This window comes from Ceratotherium simum, chromosome 25 (genome assembly GCF_057802395.1).
Source record: "Ceratotherium simum simum isolate JZ-2026a chromosome 25, ASM5780239v1, whole genome shotgun sequence".
NCBI classification, from domain to species: Eukaryota; Metazoa; Chordata; class Mammalia; order Perissodactyla; family Rhinocerotidae; genus Ceratotherium; species Ceratotherium simum.
The window spans coordinates 36330818-36353029 of NC_141924.1; the positions used below are offsets into that span (position 1 = coordinate 36330818).

The 22212-nt window shown below is 36.5% G+C and overlaps 1 long non-coding RNA gene across 1 annotated transcript in view; it reads left to right on the forward strand.

Annotated features, from left to right (window-relative positions):
- Positions 1 to 22212, forward strand: part of LOC147913775 (uncharacterized) — a 60338-nt gene that overhangs the window by 36818 nt on the left and 1308 nt on the right. The window contains exon 2 of the long non-coding RNA XR_015556308.1: positions 20141 to 20184. This is a non-coding gene — a long non-coding RNA (uncharacterized LOC147913775). The remainder of the gene's footprint in view (positions 1 to 20140; positions 20185 to 22212) is intronic.

Here is a 22212-nt window from a genome sequence, read left to right on the forward strand (position 1 = left end):
CTAAGATATCACTACAAAAGTTAAAATGAAAAAAAATTAACACCCAATGTTGGGGAGGATGCAGGGGTAACTCGAACTCTGCTATGATTTTGTCTGGACTATAAAACGATAGAACCACTTTGGAACACAGTTTGGCAATTTCTTCAGAGAACTTAAACATCTATCTACACTATGACCCAGGAATTCCAATATATTTAACCAAGATAAATAAGAATAATATATGTTCTGAAAACAATTTGTATATGAATCTTCATAATAGCCTTACTCATAATATCCCAAACCCAGAAACAATCCAGATAAACAGGAATATACAAAATGTTGTATATTCATACAATGGAATGCAACCCAGTAATTAAAAAGAACAAACTACTGATACATGTAACGATATGAATAGATCTCAAAAATATCAAGCTGATTGACAGAAGCCAAATACTGAAAAGAACATACTCTATGATTCCATTTACCTGAAAATGTATAATAAATAGGTCATAGGTCCTCCCTCATTGATAGAGGACAGGATTATAAAAGAGCATTGGTTGTCGAGTCTCATCTTTACGTTCTACCTACCACACTAACCTATGGTGATTTATATCACTTCAGCAGGTGCTTCTGGGATGGGGAATTGACTGGGAAGAGACACAAGGAAAGTCATTGGGGTGATGGAAATATTTTGTGTCTTTATCAGTTTCAAAACTGATCGAAGAATACACTTAAGATCTGAGTATTTCCATGTATGTAAATTATACCACATAAAAAATAAATAATAAAAACTATGTATACAGATGTAAGAATGTGCTAAAAACTGTACAAAGAATTTAACGTACATAGTATATTATAATCTTCAGAACAACCCTATAAGGTGAATATTCTTTTTATTCCCTTTTTACAGTTTGGAAAACTGAGGTTCGGATCTCTTAAGTAATGTGATTAAGGTCTCATGATTAATGAATGAGAAGCCAGCATTCAATTCTAGATTTGTCTAAATGTAGAAGTTAAGGGCCAGCCCTGGTAGCCTAGTGGTTAAGTTCAGTGTGCTCCACTTCGGCAGCCCAGGTTCCGTTCCGGGCGTGGACCTACACCACTCATGTATCAGTGGCCATGCTGTGACGGTGGCTCATACAAAATAGAGGAAGATTGGCAAAAGACATTAGTTCAGGGTGAATCTTCCTCAGCAAAATAAATAAATAAACAAACAAATAAATAAATGCAGAATCCAAGATCCTATACAAACTTTCTCTGGATTTTATATTGGTAGATAACTTTTTTCCAAAGATTCAATTTACTCTAATACATATAATGAATCTGATGATGATTGTGAATGGAAATATATTAGCTGTTAAAAAGCAGTGGGTTGATTGACACATAAGGGAAAGATACAGCTATGGAATGGGTGAAAGAATAGGGGATCTAGAGTTGACAGATCTATATTTTTCCTTACCGATATGTCAGGTAATCCCTTCATGTTCTTATAATTCAAGAATCCTAGTTTCACGTTAAAAGCAATTATTTTTATATGGCTGGCTTGCCAGTTATACCAGGTTAACTGAACATGCATATGAATATTTATAAATCTGACAAGTACAGCAAGCAGTTTCTACTAGTTTTTGTTTGCTCTGGATCTTTTTTATATGGGACGCTGCCACAGCATGGCTTGACAAGTGGTGCATCGGTGTGCACCCGGGATCCGAACGCATGAACCCTGGGCTGTGGAAGCAGAGCATGTGCACTTTATGGCTGTGCCACTGGGCCGGGCCCTGGATCAAAGTTTTAAATGCTAATTATTGCTTACTGGGAGCCAAAAGAATGTCCAAAACTTGGCAATGGCTATATTGGCCTTGGTTACCAGGATGGCTACTGCATATCCAGAAGGTTCAGGCAACTTTTACTAAAATTGAATCAAGAAAACTTTCTAAATTTAATCCTTATAGTTAATCAGCAGGGCAGTCCTGTGTGTTTATGAGAATTGGATCCAGTTCTTCTGAGAAAAGACACTATTATTGAAGCACACCACCAGGGAGTTAACATCAGTGTGGCTTATCAGCATTCTGCCAGCCCTGGGAGGACGTTTGTCATGGTTGCAATATGCACCTCTTTGTCATACTTCAAACAAGCTCCATTCTAAACACGAAAATGTAGTTAGCTCCTCATCAGATTTACTGAAAAAATGACAAAAAGTGTTCAGTGAACCCATACAAATGAAAGGCCATTCTAGCAGTCTTACTGCTCTGCAACCTTGTGATGGTTGGTGACAGTATGCTATTTTCTACATACAAAGTGGAATTTAATCACTAGAACAGACAAAGTTATAGCTAATCAATTGATTCTTTATAGTAAGTATGTTTGATTCATGAAAATAGTGCCATATCTTGATTCAAGAAGACGCTGAAGTATCTTGTTACCACGGTGCAGAGGAGGGGAGGATATACTTAGGTTTGGGGGTGCTCGTTGTATCAGTCAGGGTTCAATTAGGAAAGCACAATCACTATGAGGACTATGGAATAGAAACTTTATTATAGGAATTAAAGTTTGCCCAATTGTGGAAGGAGATGGGGAAGGAATATCTGAAAAGGGAGTTGATAGATCAAGAAAGAAATACTTACCCCTGGCACAGGACAAAGAGCTGAAGCTTGCCTGCAAACCTGGAAACCAGACATATCAGTATCCAGCTCCTTGATTGGAACTAAAGAAAGGGATCAACGTGGAAGTCTATGATGGGTTGATGACTCTTCATAGCTACTGCCTCTATAAATTTAGAGCAGTCTCTGGTGGTGAGCTTGTGTCAGGAATGATGGAAGTTGGGAAGGAGAGTTAGATGAGAAGTGGGGAAGGTTGAAGACAAACTGGAACTCACTGTTGGCTCTGCACCTGCCTCTTATCATCTCTAACCAAAAACGACCTTCAGAGAAAGAATAATGACTGCCCGTCGTTTTTGCCTTTACAATTTTGCATCAATTTACTTTTGTCCAACTCTATGCTAGCACTTGAAAGGAAAAACAATTATACGAAACCATTCTTGGAAAAACCAAGCTAACAATAGAATAATCTAGCACACAGGAGAAGGTTAACTTCTGGAAAGTGTCTTGAGGTAATGGCAAAACTTAGTTTGAGTGCACACTAAAAAAATAGACATTGAGTTATCAATTGAAACTAGATCAATGGTAAGAAACATTGAACTCAAACATGAGTGAGATCAAGAAAGGAATTCTTGGGAAAATCTGAGGTTGGAGACAACAGGGATGCCCCACGGCAAAGGAATTAGGTCTTTGTTTGATAGAATTCAGTTACATTTCTATGGATAGCTTTTTGGTATGGTGACATCTTACTGAAGGTGCACCTTGCTATCTCAAAGTGGACTAAAAGTGAACTTATAACATCTTAAGCTCATTCTCAAGCTCGCTCTCTTCTATTCTCCAATTAAATATCTGTGTTCCATGGCTTCATTATTTTCTTCTTTGTGAAAATTATTTATCTCTACGTGCATACATCTCTAAGCAATATTTAACCTATTTTCACATGTTTTATTAGTGATATACTACAAAAATTCTTCTAAAATGTTCTTTTTCCTTTAATATTAGCTTTCTGAAATGTATCCATGTTGGTACACGTCCTAATTTACACATTTTAATTGTTGTGTTATATTTCATTGCAGAAACACACAAAAATAAAACTATCATTATACTATTAGTGGGCATTTGGTCTGTTTCCAAGATTTAACTATTGCATATAATGCTGCCATGAGCATTCTTTCCTTGTGCCTGTGTGAAAGCTTTTCTGGGATATATACCTGAAGTGGATTTGATGGGCAGAAGGGAATGTTATTGTTTGACTTTGTTAGTGCCAGTTTGTTTTCCATGGTGACTTGCTAATTTCTAGTTCCACCAGTTATGTATGAAACTTCTTCTATGGCTCAAAATAATTGGCAGGTGCTTGGTATCGCCAGTATCTATTTTTTTCCCAATCTAAATAATATGAGCTAATGTTTCTTTCTAGTTTCAATTAAAATTTCCCTAATTACTTGTAAGTCTAAAAACATTTTCATGTGTTTATTGGTTATTTTTGGTTTCTTTATTGTGAATTGGGTATACATATCTTTTGTCTAATTTCATATTGTGATTTTTTTTTGTCTTTTAATTATTGTAAACATTCTTTACATATTCTGGATACTAATTTGTTGACAGTTACATGCACTGGGAGAACCACAATTTGTGTGACTGTCATTTCCATTTGTTTTTGCTAATTTTGATGTCTTCAAATTAACAATTAATTTCTTTTATGTCTTATTATATATATATAGATAAAATATACATAAAGATATTTTCCTACATTATAAATCTTTAACAGTTTTCTTTCCCAAATAAGATTTTAATTTACATGGAAATGATTTTTAAGGTGGATCCAATTTTGTATTTCTTTTTTCAATGTGGATTTTTTTTTCCTGTTTCAATTTACTGGAGTCCATCTTATTCTTCACTGAATTTTAAAGCTTTTATTTTGAAAAAAACAAGCCTACTGAAAATTTGAAAGAAGAGTGCAATGAACACCCATATATATCCTACATCTAGACTCACCAATTGTTATTTCATAACATTTGCTTTCTTTCTCTGTGTGAATTCACACATGCAGAGACATCCACACACCATATTTATGCATATTGTTGATGTATCATTTAAAAGTAAATTCCAAGTATAATGGGACTTTACCCTTACTTATATGTTTCAGCATGTCTCCTAACATAAATAAACAAAAAGCCATTATTATGTTCATGAAAATTAACATTGATACCATTATATTGCCTACTATAGAGTTCATATCAAAATTTTCCCCACTGTGAATTTTTCTCGTATGATGTAGAACCATATCTATAACGACATTAACATTTTTTAAAATCTATGCCAGTTGTCTTGCAGAATGTTCTGTCTAGAACCTCCAGGACAATGTTCAATAGAGATAGAATAGGTAGTGGGTGTAATTGTATTGTTCCTGGTTTCAAAGAAAATGCTCCAAAATTTTCTTCATCAAGAATAATGCAGGCTGTAGTGTTTTGTCTTTTTTTTTAATAGATGAACTTTATGAGGTTAAAGATTTTTTCAATTTCGGTTTTGCTAAGAAATTTTAATTAGGATGTGTTTTGCATTTTAACATAACATTCTTCTGTATAATTTGAGAAGATCATATCCTCTATTTTCTTCTAAGCTCTTAAAATGCTGTTTAGTTTGTCAAATTTCTGACATAAACTATCCCAGTAGTCTTCAGATAAACTCAATTTATTTGTGATGTATTAATCCTTTTATACGCTATAGAACTTTAATATTTCTAAAAGCAAGAAAGTAGAAGAAAACAATATAAAGTTCCAGGCAAAAATGTATTGTTTTAATGAAAAAATTTACCCCTAATTTTTCATTTACCTGTAGCTGCACCTGGCTGAAAAACAAATCAGAGTAACTTGGTAGATTAGATCCCAAAAGATATGGAAGTAGTCTTTTATAAAATTAAAAATTACCAACCAGTCTTGGGCTTCCTGCTGGGATTTGGGCAGGATCCAGATAAGTTAAAATCTAAATAAAATTTTAAAAAATTAAAATTAAATTAAAAATTTATTTTTAATTGCCCACAGTTTGTAAAGTTGGCCTGCATAATGCAATCACTCCAAATTTACTGCATCAGATTATATACTAATAAATTTAAGAGTTGGTACTTCAGGGCATTCAGATCACTTGTAGTTTCAAATATTGGAAGAGTCAGGTCAGGTCCCTCCCTTTAGCAAGGTTCTTTGATCCAGGAATTATGAAGCTAAGATCTCCCTCTTCTTCCCAGCCCCACCCTAGCTATTGCTTACTCTTACGTGAAGGAGAATTTTCAGGTCAGGAAGATTATCTTTGCAACTGGGACACTTTTAAATTCTATACCATCACACAAGCCTACATAGATATGAAAAGTTTGGCTGTTTCCTCTTCATCTTGCCAAGGTCCTTGTGACAGGTGCATATCTTTGCCAGATCAGACAACTCCTTCAGGTATAAAAGTGCCTGGTATCTGCTGCTCTTTGCCTACTGTGTTAGTTTGCTATCACTGCTGTAACAAAGCACCACAAATTGAGTGGTTTATACAACAGAAATTCATTGTGCCACATTTCTGAAGGCTCAAAGTCCCAAATCAAAGTGTAGACAATGTTGATTCCTTCTGAGGGCTATGAGGGAAGGATCTGTTCCAGGTCTTCCTCCTTCGCTTGGGGATTTTTTTTTTGTCTTAATTTTTCAGACTGTAGTGGCAGAAGCCATCACAAAAATTCAAGGTCGTCTAGGAATAATCGATGGTGCTTGTTGGATCAAGGATGTCTCACCGGAGGAGATGATATTGAATAGATCTGAGATGACTTTGAGTAGCTTGGCAAGGATGATAGGATATGGCAGCTGGAGATGGCAGAGAGACATGAGAGCAACATGTAGTGAGGGATGTTGTAGGAAGCAGAGAGGTGTAGATGAGGGAGGTGCATATTAAGAGAGCCTGCTCTTGCTCATAGTCATTGCCCTTGGCAAAAACAGCCCTAATTTTGTCTAGGTGGGAGGTGGAGGAGCTAAAACTTGATCTTAGAAACTTCAAAATCCAAGAGATACTTGTTAGTAAGTGGACAGGTGTGAAAAATCAAGAAAACTTCAAGAACTAACCCAGGGGTTCCTTGAAACATTTACTGTGGACAGAGCTAACTCTGGAGATAGAATGACTAGCCCCTTAGCCAGTCATCCAACGGTCTCAGTTAGACCTGAGGAATATTATGCACTGGAGAGCCCAAAGATGCAGTTCCTGCTGCTCCATAGTTACAAGGGACTGCACCCACATTCCTTGGGGAGTCATTTCCTGATCTTGTTCCACAGAGTTGGTTTCGTTGCATAAACAATGCAATTCAGGGTGTTTGCTGCTACCTTTCTCCTCTCCCAATCTGCCCCTCATCATGAGAACTAAAAAACTTACAGTTTATAGGTTTCACAAAAGAGTTGTGATCCTTGATAGAATATGGAGCATATTATGACATATTCCTAGAAACCCAGTAGCTAACCACAGACCTAGACAGGACAGTGAAATAATTTCCATTTCAAACATCTAGGTGTTGGGTTACCAGTAAGAAATAGATGACATGACTTTTGTGGAAGGTGGATGTGCACAAAAGTATTTGGACCGAATCTGACCATTGGAGCTTCCACTTTCATGGGCTAGAGGACTTTGAGGCTGACTCCTTGGAATTTGCTAGATGTCGGGTGACTGTCCTACACCAATCATGGTCATTCAAACTCCCTGCCTGTGATTCGCTCCATAATAGTCTTGTGACTCAATTTTGGCCAAAGACACACGCTGTAAAGTCTTTGGGAAAGTTTCTCTACTTCTTAAATCCTCAAAGAGATCATCTTCTCTACTTACTCTGGTAGGTATGATGTCAGAAAGTGATGCCTTAAACAGTGGCAGACATATTGCTACCATCCCATGATATTTCCCAATGATGTCAAATTGGAAGGTGAAAAAACCTGAGATCTTCTAGACCATGCTGAATAACTGAATCAACCAACCCTGGAGACCAGCCTCTCCACAAACTTCCATTTCCAGTGATTTATGTTCTTTTCTTTACATTGAGTTTCTATCTACCATTATTTCCTTTCAGACTGAAAGACTGAGTCATTTCTTGTAGTGACAAACTCCCTCAGCTTTCATTTTTCTAAACATGTCATTTAAATCTTGCCTTTCAAGGACATTTTCAACGTGTATAAAATTTCTGTCAGCAATTTTCTTTCTTTCTTTTTTTTTTTTTTAATTTCACCACTTTAAAAGGTCACTCGATTGACTTTTGGTCTCCACTACTTCTGATAAAAAGTCAGTAGAATTTACTCTTTTCATTACCCTGTACGTAACATGTCTTTTTCTCCTGTGAATCTTGTTGAGGCTTAGTTTTAGGCTTTTTGGGGCGATAGGTAGAGAGTAGATCCGATTCTAGGGCAGTGTTTCTCAACCTCAGCATTACTGACACTTTGGACCAGATAATTTTTTGTTGTGTGCAAGGGAGAATGGTTAGCACCATCCTTGGCCTCTACTCACAATAGGCTAGTAGCACTTTACAATTTGTGACAATCAAAAATGTGTCTAGACATTGCCAGTTGTCCACTGGTTGACAAACCCAACCAATTCTCCCCTCTTCTTTAAGAACCACTGCTCTAGGACATGGTTCTTACTCCTTATCTGTGGTGGTCTTTCTGCGATCTCAGCTGCATGCCATGAATGTGTTCACATTAAATACAAAATGGAGACCAGACTTGAAAATTCCCTGAGCAAACAAAACCATTTAAGCTACGTAAGCAAAACTAAATCTAGCTTATTTCATGAACATACGTGAAACTTAACTTAGATTATTTCTTGTAAATGCTTTTGATAATCATAAAAGAAACTTAAGTCATCTTCCTAAAAATGGTATTAGATAATCACTTTTAACCAATCCTGTGCCATCTGGAAATCCCCATTGTAATAACCACTCATTATGGATGTTAAACTACTTCCTTATTTTCACTTTATAAGCCATCTTGTAATGTCATGCCCCTGAGCTTCAAGCGGGTTTTAAATTTGAAAGCTTCCAGTCCAAAAACTGTTATTATATGCACAATAAAGTCTTACTAAATACTATCTATTAATTTTGGTTAAGTAATTAATTAAATGTTAATTAAAACCAATTAATACTGGTTTTAATTTTGTTATTTCTGGATTTTTAACAAATATTAATAAGTTCTGACAATTCTAGGTGGGCCAGAACTCAAATCTTGCCATTTTCTGTTCTTACCAATGCGATATTTCCCATGCAATGCAGTATCTCTGTCCTGTTTTTAACCCAGTTACTACTTTCTGGAAAGCCTCAAGCCTCATCTTACTCTCTGCATGTATAGCCCACCCCTTGGTCACGACATTGCAACAAGCCCCTGGATTATTTCTCAGGTCTCTCTCTTTGTAATTCCTCCTCTCTCCGATGTTCCAACTCACAGGTCTGATCACTGCCTCATCAGCTCAACGGAACCACTGTGCTGTATTCAGATTCCAGCTGTCTGCAGCGTGATCGGGAAACCAACCCGAGGCAGCAAGTGGGGCATTTGTGCCCAAGTTCACTTTGTAAACGTCTCTTTTTTTTTCAGAGTTGTAGTGTTACTTTGCCTGTTAACCTGAAAATAATTTCGTTATATATATTATCCAGTTTAAAATTCTTTACAGCAGGAGAATTAGTCTGGCACCAGTTACTGCATTTTTTTCCAGAAGCATATTTAGGTTATTTAGATTTATTATCTGCTCACATTTTCTTTATATCAGAATATTTTTGAGTTTTTGCATTTTCAATTGTAAAATGCAAAACCAAACAAAATGAAATTAAGATTCATCATAGTTGTATAATTTTGATCATTAGCAATTTGTGATTGTCTTTTCCTGGATCTTCTCTTTTTAGTATGTATAATTGGCTTCAAAGGAAGATTTATATCTTTCCAATTATTTTATATCAAAGGCTCCTCCATTTCCTCCAATTTTTTCCAGTCCTGATGCCAAAAACCCTGCATCTATCGGATGGAACAAGTACTTTCTTTCCTAAGCTCTCATTTATCTAACCTATGGAAGAGATAACAGGAAAGGAAGATTTCTTCTTATTTTTCCCTACTCTCTCCCTCAAAAGGAAAATGAAAAACATTTCTTGGACCCACTAAAATAAAATCTCAAATATGTTTCTTCCCACCACAAGACAGTATTTTCAATTGTAGCCTCTAGTCAGAAGTGAAAAAAACAGTCCTTACTTGTTTGAATTTTACCCTAATTTTACAGAAAATACCTATTGTTAATTAACCTCATTAAATTATTTCAGCAAAATTTCAACTATAGTTTCTCTGAGACCTTTTAATTTTATTATATTTCTTGCACTATATCTAAATATTTGAATACATTTTTAAGAGGAAATAAGTTGACCTTATTATTAAATTATTTAAGTTGGTATTTACTGAAATCCTGCTGCTCTGTGCAAAGAACTGATTTGGTTTCTTAAAGGATCTTTTAATCTAATGAGGAAAAACAAGACAAGAAAATAAGTAATTTAGGAAGAAATGAAAAGTGGCAAGAGAAAGTGTTGAGTGTGGAAGGAATAGGGTAAAACTATTTGTAAGTTGAATGTGTTATGGCATGAAATCATTTAAAATTCTCTGTTAGGGAGAAGAGATTTACCCAGGATTGGGGGGCAGAATAAAATGTTTCCTTGTGAGTCTAGGGGCAAAGGAGGGACAATATTCAAAGGCTATTTGAAATTTAAGTTTCATTATCATTCTCTAGTGTCTGATAAATAATTGCCAGACAACACATAATTACTACCTGGTAGTGCTGTGGGAAAAAAAGGGGGTTTTGTAACCTTGCAGAAATAGTTTTAAATCCCAGTTCTAATACAAAATAGTTGAGTTAGTGGACTCCATTTATTATTTATAAAATGCAAAAAGGACTAATATGAAAAATGCATAAGATAACATGTAAATTGCTCAGCACAATGTAGCACATAGTGATATGTATTCTATGAAGATTTCCTTCCTCTTTCTTGAATAAATTGAGTTGTATACTCCATAGAGAGGACACAAATCCAAGAAAAATTTGGTTCATAAGTAAAAGCTGTCCTTACAGATTCAGTTCTGTTTCCAAAAAAGTGAGAGTTAGGGAATAAATTACTTTATTAATATTTGTATCTCAATATTACCTATTTGATATCAAAAACATCTGGGACTAAGACTTATGTGTGCAATAATACAGAGTAATTCTTATTAACTATTTTATAAATTCACAGAATAATATAAAATACAAGGAAATATAATATATAGATTAGCAGTCCAAATCCTGTACACATTGGTCCTAAATTCTTCTAGTATCCTCTAAGAATCTCCCAACAAAATACTTATTAACTACAAAAAGAAAAAAGAATATGTTTACATCACAGAAGCCTGGAAGATCCCGTCTTAATCAGTGATCAACGTTAACATCACCTGAAACCGACTCATTGTCATTGTGTGTCAATTCATAGAATACAGTATTTTGTCGGGAGGTCCTTTGAGGCTACACAAATATCCACTCCTCATAATATTCTGAATTAATTAATTAATGTCAGTACAAGTTCATAGATCCCTATTTTATTCAACAGTTTATAATCTGTTACTATAATTATATTTATATATATATATATTTTGTGTGTGTGTGAGGAAGATCAGCCCTGAGCTAACATCCATGCCAATCCTCCTCTTTTTGCTGAGGAAGACCGGCCCTGAGCTAACATCTATTGCCAATCTTCCTCCTTTTTTTCCCTTTTTCTCCTCAAAGCCCCAGTAGATAGTTGTATGTTGTAGTTGCACATCCTTCTAGTTGCTGTATGTGGGACACGGCCTCAGCATGGCCGGACAAGCGGTGCGTTGGTGCCCACCCGGGATCCGAACCCCGGCCGCCAGCAGCGGAGTGCACGCACTTAACTGCTAAGCCACGGGGCTGGCCCCTATAATTATATGTTTTTTTAGTGCTCAGAGTGTCTCTGCTTTGGCCAGTGGGAGAACCTTCTAGCTATTTCTAGGTCCTTTTGACATGGCTGAATTATTCTTTAAGTATTTTGTTATTTTATGGCAAAACTAAATGTCCTAGGCTCCTTTGTAATTTTCCTGACTTAGCCTTGGAATTAACCATTTCTGCAAAGGAATCCCAGTTTCTTCTTTCAGTAGAGTTTGGTATATAACGCCAGGTTCTGAGGTCTGTTCATTAATCTCGAGTGATGTCAGTGGATAAAGCTGGTGAATAAATACATACATCCATATCTATTTCTCTACTTATTTACATTTATATTGAAAGCCATGAGTTCACACTGATACTACCAATATCAATCCAAAACCACAGGGCTTACTAGCCTTCTCTCTCTTTTTTTATTTATCTCCCTTCTCAGACAGTGGAAAACCTGGCTCCCATTATATACAATCCATTTCCTTATTTGAATGGTCCCCCTGCTCATAACCAGCTTCTTATCACTACCTTACTACATAGACATCCTTCTCTCTGATTGCGTTCTGACACCCTGCACCGGGCTGCCGCCTCATATGTGAGCACCCTCCTTAGCTCTGATCTTCACCCTCCACCCCATGCTGAGCAGCCTCCTATACACTACCCCAGGCCGCTACAGCTCTGAAACTGCATGTCACACCGCCCCTCCATGAGACAGCCTCCTCATCTTGCTTGGGCTCTGACTCGCCTACACGGCCACCTCCCAGTTTGGACTTTCTCATTTGAGTCTGGCTCTGAATTAACACTCTAGGCTATGGTGACTCCCCTAAACCCAGATGCATATAATACACAGCCCTGCTAAAGACTAGATCTAAATTGTTCAGGAAAGAAAAGGAAGGAAAACAAAAGAGAGGGAAATAAAGGAAAAGGAAAAGAGAATTCCTTTTTTAATACCATTTTAGAAAATAGGAGATTTGTGCTAACAGCCTAAACTAAATTCTGAAACATTTATGCAATCATTCGTCTAACACGCATGTGTATTGATGACTTCCTATGTAATAGGCCTAGGGGAATTCAGTTGCTTGCTTCACTTGCAGAACTTATAGTCAAAGACACAACAAGCATATTGAAAAAAAGTAGCAATTTTTGTGATTTCCAGGACAACTTTCAATTATTAATTTTGAATCTATTATAGTTCAATTTGTGTTCATATGTGTGTGTGAATTAAATAATATGCAGAGCTAGAATGTGTGATTCTATTTAGCTACATGGGATTCATTAGCTAGACAGAGAAAAGAAACAATTATATATCAACTATATACACCATATATTAAGTGTTTATTATATGTCACACACTTTTATAGATACTTTAAATATATTAAATCATTTAATTCTCACAATGAACTCACGTCCTAGGTTGTATTTGTATATTCTTTTACATATGAAAAAATAAACCCAAGTTCAATTTAAGCGATGACTTCCACTTCTGGGAAGAGTGGTGGACACAATTTACCCTATTTCTACCATTTAGTACAACTAAAACTCTTGGCCATTATATATAAAACAAACATATGAAGACTCTAAAGGTGAAGAGAGTGAGGCAGCCTGACCGGGGACTTTGGGATCTGATGAAGGACATGGTGCTGAGTTCCCTGGGTTGTCTTTTTGCCTCATATGTACCAGACGTGGAGCTGAAGAAGTCAGCAATCCAGAAATGACAGCAAACAGAGACAAAAAAAAAAAGCCTCCCCAAAAGTCCTCTATCTCTAACCAAAGGGCCAGGAAACTTATAGTCAATAACAGCTGTACTCCGTTCAAACACCACAGGAAAAAAATGCGGCCCCAACTGCAAACATGCCAGCAAAGGTCTGGTGGTGAGCGTAGAATTTCACCCTTTCAAGGCTGTAATTACACACCCAACTCAAAATGGATCATGGACCTAAATGTATATTGTAAAACCATAAAACTTTTAGAAAGAAACATAGAAGAAAATGTTTGAGATCTAGGGATTGACAAAGATTTCTTAGATTTGACACCAAAAGAATAATCCATTAAAGGAAAAGTTAATGAATCAGAGTTCATCAAATTAAAAACTTTTGCTTTGGTGAACACCTTGTTTAAAGGATGAAAAGACAAACTACACACTAGGATAAAATATTTGCAAACTAGTATTTGCCTAGTATTTAGAATATATAAAGAACTCTAAACTCAAAAGGGAAATGAACAATCGAATTAGAAAATGAGAATACACATTTTACTGAAGAAAATATACAGGTGGCAAGCAAGCACATGAAAAGTTATTCACCATTATTTTCCATTTGTGAAATGCAAATTAAAACCACAATGAGACTCACTAAACACCTATCAGAAGGGGGAAAAAATAGTGTCAATACCAAATGTTGGTGAGATGTAGAGAAACTGGATCACTTATGCATTGTCAGTGGAAATGTAAAATGACAATTCCAGGGGCCGGCCCCGTGGCGTAGCGGTTAAGCGTGCGTGCTCCACTGCTGGCGCCCCAAGTTCGGATCCCAGGTGCACACCGAGGCACCACTTGTCAAGCCATGCTGTGGCAGCGTCCCACATAAAGTGGAGGAAGATGGGCATGGATGTTAGCTGAGGGCCAGTCTTCTTCAGCAAAAAAAAGAGGAGGATCGGCATTGATGTCAGCTCAGAGCTGATCTTCCTCACAAAAATAAAATAAAATGACAATTCTAGAAAACTAATTATCAGTTTCTTAAAAAAACTTCACATACAACTATTATACAACCAACCAATTACACTCCTGGGTGTTTTCCCAAAGAAATGAAAACTTGCCTTCACACAAAAATCTGTACACACATAGATATAGCAACTTTATTTGTAATAACCCCAAACTGGAAATAACTCATCTGTTTTTTCAATTGGTGACTAATTAAACAAACTGTGGTACACCAATACCATGGAATGCTACCCACCAATAAAAAGGAAAAGTATCTATTATACATGCAACATCCTGGATGAATCTCCAGATAATTACGCTGAGTGAAGAAAGCCAATCCCAAAAGGTACATACATACTGTATTATTCCATATGTATAATGATCTTGATGTGACAAAATTATAAAATGGAGTACAGATTAGTGGTTGCCAGGTGTTAGGGATGGTGGGGGGAAAGCTGGGAATGTGAGAGGGAATGGATATGGCTACAGAAGGGAAGCATGAGAGTTTCTTGTGATACTGTCAATATCTTGGATGTGCTATTGTACATTATACTATGGTTTTGCAAGATATTACCATTGGGGAAAACTGGATATACAGTACATAGAATCTGTCTGTATTATTTCTTACAACTGCATGTGATTTTACAATTAATTAAAAATAAAAAGTTTAATAATAATAAAAAAAGTTGAAGTGAAAAATACAGTTTTATTACTTGTCTCCAGGTCCCGCACTCTTAACACTCAACTACAGTGACCTGCAATGTTTTGTCCTGACTGTTCCTGTATGACATCAGTTTTTTTTAAACCAACGAAGTGTTTCATTTGCTTTGTTTTGTTTCATTTTCTGCCAGTAGGATGAGATTTTCTAGCATTTATTTTTTTCTAGATGTTCCTTGCACATAGTAAGGAACTATATAAAACTTTAGTTAGAAAAAAACTATAAACTTTATAATCTAATGGGTATGTATTCTGGAAATTTTGTGGACAAGGGGTATCTTCCCAAAGAGTTCATGGAGACTAGATGGGTGGGTGATGACAGGGTGGCTCCTGTTTGCCCTGTATGCGACTGTCTGTCAATCATCTTTCACGCCAATGCTACTTCCAAACAAGGAAAATACTTTAGAACAGTACTTGAACTGCTACCTCTATTTACTAGAAAATTTCTCAAAATTACAATGGAAAATTGTCAACTTATGAGCTTGCTAGTTTACTTTGAAAAGAATAAGAACACCAAAAGCAACATATGTGTCCTTTTCTCCTCCCCAATTAAAGTAATGGGGTGCTGCTACAGTGTAATACATCTTTTATTTTGTGAATTTTATAATGTGCCCATCCAAGTTAGCCAGAAAGAGCAGGTGGCCCTTTTCTCCTTGCTTTTAGTCCCAGGAGGGACTTCCAAAGAACACAGGGAAAAATTTTAGAAACAACTGAGTCAGAAAATGAGAAATCGGGGTGTATCAGTCAGGGTTCTCCAGAGAAACAGAGCCAATAGGATGTGTGTGTGTGTGTGTATATCTAGATGTATGTGTGTGTGTGTATATGACATATCTAGATATACACACACACGGATATATGATACATACATATCTAGATATATATATAGACAGAGATTTATTTTAAGGAATTGGCTCATGGGATTAAGGAGGCTGAGAAGTTTCATCTGCAGGGTTGGCCAGCAGGCAGAAGACACGAGAAAGAGCCAGTGTTGCAGTTCAAGTTCAACGGTTCAAAGGCTGTAGAATTCAGGAAGAGCCAATGTTGCAGATGAAGTCTGAAGACAGTCTGCTGGAGAATTTTCTCGTTTCAGGGGAAGTCAAGCCTTTTGTTCTATTCAAACCTTCAAATGATCAGATAAGACTCACCCACATTATGGAAGACCATCTCATACATGTATGTACATGACATGTAAATCTCATCCAAAACACCCTCATGGAAACAAGTATCTGGGCACCATGGCCCCAGACAAGTGACACATAAAATTAACCATCACACAGGGCAACTGCTTTAAGTTAGAGGAGGATATTAATACTCAAAAAGGAAACTGCAGGAAGTTTCACTTTACTTGGGATAGTATGAGACAGGAACCAACCTAATGAGACAGGGCCATCTGCAAGGCCCCTGGCCTAACAAGATAAGGCCCCTAACCAATCTGTAAGCTAGGAGAATCAGATAGAGACCACCAAGATCCACATTCCGCAGTTTCTGGACTCTCCCAGGCTTACGCATGCGCCCTAGCACCCAGGAGTCCACTGAAGGTGACCTCAGCCCCGTTATCACAGTAAAAGTCACACCTGGGGGTGGAGAGCTAACATGCTAATGATACATGCGTCCCATGTGGTAGCATCCTACACGACAGCTCAGGCACAAGCACAACCCCACCTCTACATGCCATGACAAGGTTCCTCCCCAGCCTTTGCCTAATAAAAGCCCCACAATCTTGCTCCCTAATGAGCCTGTCACCTTCCCCTTTCCTTTTGGCACCAGCTCCCTGGTGCCTCTCTTGTGTAGCTAATAAACTTTTATTTTTCTACTCCCGTTTGTTGTCTCTCTTGATTTCCATCCTGGGGGACAGCAAGGACCCAATGTGCCAGTAACAGTTAAAATGTTGTGTGAAGGATTAAGAAAAAAAGCAATCTCTAGGAATTCAGTGTCTTGATTGTAGAAGATACACAACAGTGAACAGGATATGTGCTCTGGTCTGTAGGACTGAAAGTTCTTTTCATTTTTCCCTACCAAGTTTAATTTTATGAAATATTATTATTAGCAAACCTATAAAGCTCTTACTAGGTACCAAGCATTCTCCTATGTGTTTTACATATATTAACTGATTGAATCATTATAATACATTAGGAGGCAGGATTTATTATCATCCCTTTGTCAAAAATGAAGTAACTAAAGCATGGATTGGTTACAGAATTTGCCCAAGTTCACAAACTTAACAAATCTCAGATTTGAATTTGAACCCAGGCCATCTAGTTTTAGAGTCTATATTCTTTTTTGTGTGTGTGAGGAAAATCATCACTGAGCTAACATCTGTTGCCAATCCTCTTCTTTTTGCTGAGGAAGACTGGCCCTGAGCCCACATTCGTGCCCATCTTCCTCCACTTTATGTGGGACACCGCCAGAGCACAGCCTGACAAGCGGTGCATTGGTGTGCGCCAGGGATCCAACCCCGGGCCGCCAGCAGCAGAGCGCGTGCACTTAACCGCTAAGCCACAGGGCCGGCCCCATAGAGTCTATATTCTTAACCACTATCCTCTAATGTCCTTCATTAACGTAACTGAGATTTTCACTTTGATTTTGAATCCAGCGTTTTAATATTGAGTGCTAGCATGCTCTAGTGTATGGGAGAAGCACTTGTGGGGTGAAGTCAGAATAACCATCTCTGAGTCTATTTTTTAACCTGTCAAATGAGAATAATTACTGCATTGGGTTATGAGAATTAAAGATAAGTAACCATCACAGTGCTTGGCACACAAGAACACAATAGTTTATTTTCTTTTTCTTCTCCCTACCTCCTCATAACTCTTTAGATCTCTTGCCTAATCGTACTATAGATGTTCCCAAGCGTTCTGAGAAAGGAGTATAAATTAGCTAAGTTGGAATTTCAAAATGAAGGACTAGGGGACATTTCGGCCAGGGAACACCTCACACAGGAATCATGTATAATTGGAGGAATATGACTCAGGTTAAGACAGCATTAGAAATGTTAATGGTATAAAACCAAAAAGATGTTATTTTTTATTTGCAGAATCTTCACCTCCTGCTTCAAAGTGAGCAATAACATGATATACTGTAGACCTTTGCCTTTTGCTAAATTAACATAGAATTTGGCTTTTTACACAATGAAAGTTTTAACCCCCCCAAATTGGCGCTAATTGTCGATATATTTATGATATTTCAAAGAAAGTTTTTATTAACTTAAAGTCATATATATGTATATATATGTAGCATATATACACATATACTATATTTAGTAGATAGATATATTATTCTCTCTGGACTAGGACATAATAGTGAGATTATTTATTCCTTGAAAGTTTGAAAGAACTGTCTGACCAAATTAGGCAGGCCTGGAGCCATTTTCATCTAAAAATTTCTCAATTTTTTTTCCTGACCAAGATTTAGTTTTTTCTTTTAAATATAAAGCCAATTTGTATTTGTAATCTATTTTTAGTAAGAATGTTATTTATTCCTACTAGATTTTTATAGTATTTAGTTTATTTTTACAATTATTAATTTATAAAATTTTCATTTCTTTTTTAACAGGTAGCCTCATTTTTTAACCTTTAATTTTATTAATAAAATTAAAAAAATAAAATGTAAGGTTAAAAGATGTTAAGCAAGCCTAAATACTTGTACTATAAACAAAACTATCCTGGGTAAAATAAATTTATTTTTAATCATTTTATGATTTGGGACCAGTCTTTCCTTCAATTTGGTTCAAAATGAACCTGATCTATAGACAAATTTCCTTAAGGTTTCTGCCATATGGATACATGATCTCCTATTTCATGATTTGGTTGGGATCATCTGAGTGGATTTCTGGAAATCAGTTATGGATCTATGCCTATATCACCCTCTCATCCACAGTTTCTGTCACTGGTTTCTTGTTCCTTATATTTTTAATCTTTTTATGCTTCCATCGCCATTAATACAGACCCTCCCCAACAATTTATGTTTTCTCAGTTAAAAAGAGTTTTGTTTTCTTCCTTTCTTTCTCTCTCTCTCTTTCTTTCTTTCTTTGCTGCAAAGAACAAAGACTCACTCGAACCAGCTCAGGCAAGTGGTTTTATATGAGTACACGCTGTAGTCTCACAGAAACCCACAGGCAGACCAAAAGGCATCCACGCCTCTTATGGAGTGCAACCGGGAATTTGAAAGCCATCAGGAATTCAAGTTTCTATTTATCATGGGCCAGAACTTCTCTCAGTCATTACATCTCTGCTCCTCTCTGGGTGTCTGAACTTTTATATTTTTCATCTCAAGTGCTCAATAGCAACTGGCTCTGTCTCAAGGTTTCCAAATTCCAAGTTTCTAAAAGATAAATCTAATTGCCCTAACTCATATTTTTATCAGGACTTCAAAAGTCATAGCGAGTGAAGCAGCCTCCCTCTTCTTCATACTTTACATTAAAATAATTATGTCCTATATAGTTTATATACATCACTTAGATCTCTTCCTTTCTTGTCTCTTCCTTATTTATGGCATTTCTCTGTTCTAGACGCCCTTTGCCTCCAGCCCAACTATTACAATGCCTTCCATCTGATTCCCATACCTGCGCCTTCTCACTGCTTCATAGCATCCTCCAGGAGACCATAAATGTAGTCTTCATAACTTTAAGGAATGAGGATTATTTGTCTGTAGGATATTAATGAGAATAGGGGAGAAGAGAAAGGACAAATGAGTGAAAAAATTACAGACCTTGGATTCAAGTAGACCAGATCTGGAATCTTGGCCCTTCCATGAGTTGTTTATGGCTAAAAATGTTGCTTAGTTTCTAGGAGTTTTATGTTCTTTATCTGAAAAATGTGGACTTTTGGAGCTATAGCACCAACAACTCTCCAAGGAAGAGGCCAAGAAACCTGACAAGATGGCGTGTTCCTTCATGAACTTGCAAGACCCCAGAGACTAGTCTGGCTCTTGGCCTAATAGCTGAGCAATTTGATTTCCCAGCACACTCAGTATGATTTCAACGTGACTTCTTCTGTAATATTATTGCTAGTTTTTCACATAACTACTATTTTGCAAACATATTCTTCTCTTCACAATATTTACTAGACATGTAAATAAGACCTAAGTGCTAAACAGGACAAATATGGCTATAGATATTTACACTAAAATGTTATATTTATGAGTACCAGAATGTCACTGGGGTTAACTGTCCTTTCTGTTTATCATCCTGAAAAAATATTTTTAGCCTGGAGTGAGGACAGAGCTATCTTCAGAGTTTTTCCAGTACGGGTAAGTTTTGTGCTATTTGTGGCATCTGAATAGTAGTAACAGGCTGTGGTTAGTCAAAACTCTAGTGGCTGTCATCAGTGGGAAAGGTGGTGTAGAGGAAATTAACTTGAGGCAAGAAAATAATAATAGCCTGAAACGTGGATTTTCATTTTTATTTAGACAGTAATTTTCTGAGTCAATAATAGCATTTGTGGTGCCATTCATCAGAGATTTGGTTTCAATAAAATTTCCAATTACAGACGTTATTAATTTCCCTTAGAAGCCACAGACAACAATATATTGCAGGATCATTGATTTATCTCTCTCAGAATACCACACGAAATTTTATTTTGAGCAAGGAAAAGGCAAAACAGAAAATCTAGAAACAAATGATTGCTGTGAAAACCGAGTACTTATTCTTTAACGCAAAACTTTGGTTTCAAATTCAAAATTGAATGTTATGGTAACTGAAAACTAACAATCAAAATGTGTTTTCTCATGTAGAGTCTCATGCCTTGTGCCCTACATATTACTCCTTCTATTTATGTTACAGATTTCATTTAGTTTTTGATGAAATAATATTTACCAACTAATAGCCGAGAAAGAATAATATTACTCAAAATCCATATTTAAAATAAGGCAATTTAAAATTTATACAAGAGAGATCTTTAGAAAGATTTTTAAAAATTTAGGTTTTGTTTTTACCAGCAAATGTTTACTTGTTTGACTATAAAAAAACATATTCCCTGCATTTTTCAGAAAAGCCATCTCTCTGACACTTTTCAATACCAGTCACATGTCTATGGGCTGTCATTTCCACTCGACTATGTCTGGCTGTCCCTTGACCAGGCTTATGTCTAAATAGACAGTTAAGCAGTTAGGACATCTACTTCAAGTAAACTGGTCTTTTGGCCTTTGCGTGAAATCAAACTGATAGGAACTGGTCTAGAACTACTATCACCCAAAGCATGGAGAGATATTGACAAAATGGCCTCGGGTAATCTGCATACACATTTGGGATTCTGGAACTATACTCTGAATCTATGAAGAGATAAATTCCTCATGTGCTTGAAAGTTGTTCTATAGAATGCAGGGGAAACATGTATCGTCCTAGTATTGAAAGAGAGGTATTAGAAGAGACTTTTTCTAAGTAAAATTAGAGTGACTACGTGTCCCCATAGATCAGGCTTCAAATTAAAGCAAACGTCCAGTGGAGAGATAAGTTACTTGGCATGAATCCACCAAAGTGAGATCAAAATCCAGGAGTGGAGAAAGGAATGTCTGTGATGCATACATTCTTTGTTTTAGATACCATAAATGGTGTGGAAAGAGCTGTCAGGATACGAGTATGTGTATTGGGAAGTCCTTACACCCCTTTACACCATAATTGGAAAAACATAAACGATGAAGAAAGATTGGTCGTGACAGAAAAGTTCAGTGGAAAGAAAAAAAATCTATGAAATGGAAGCTATAGTATCAAAAAATACTGTGAGAAAATCTTAACAACACTAAAAGAAGGATTCGGGATAACTTCTCATGGTCTGGGTTTATTTAAACCATATAGTCAGTGTACAATTAGGCAAGCGGGCATGCCAGCAGATACCATAAAAAATAGAAAATAATAATAATCAAAGCTCTACAATGGGCAAGTGCAGGGGTTAAGTCTGCCTAGGGATTTAAAGAAATCTGTTTAGTGACTAGCCCTCTTTTTAGCTATATAACCTAGTCCATGAAGGACTAAAATATTTTACTTGGACTGTTGAAGTTAGCCACAGAGAGAGTATAATCTTTCTGGGATTATGATTTGCCTGAATAATAAACTATTGGAAGTGATGCAGAAGTGAAACTTATAATATTGTGTTACTTCTTCTTCTACCTCCCCTATGATTTTATTGTGTCCATATAATTGGTCTCCACTTTTTCAGTGTATCAGCTCAGTCTGAATATATTATATCAGATCTCTCAGGTTGGCAGTAATTTTGAGTATTTAGACTGGATGGTGAGCCAAACCGCTATTCTTAGTTTCACATAAATTTAAGATTCTACATT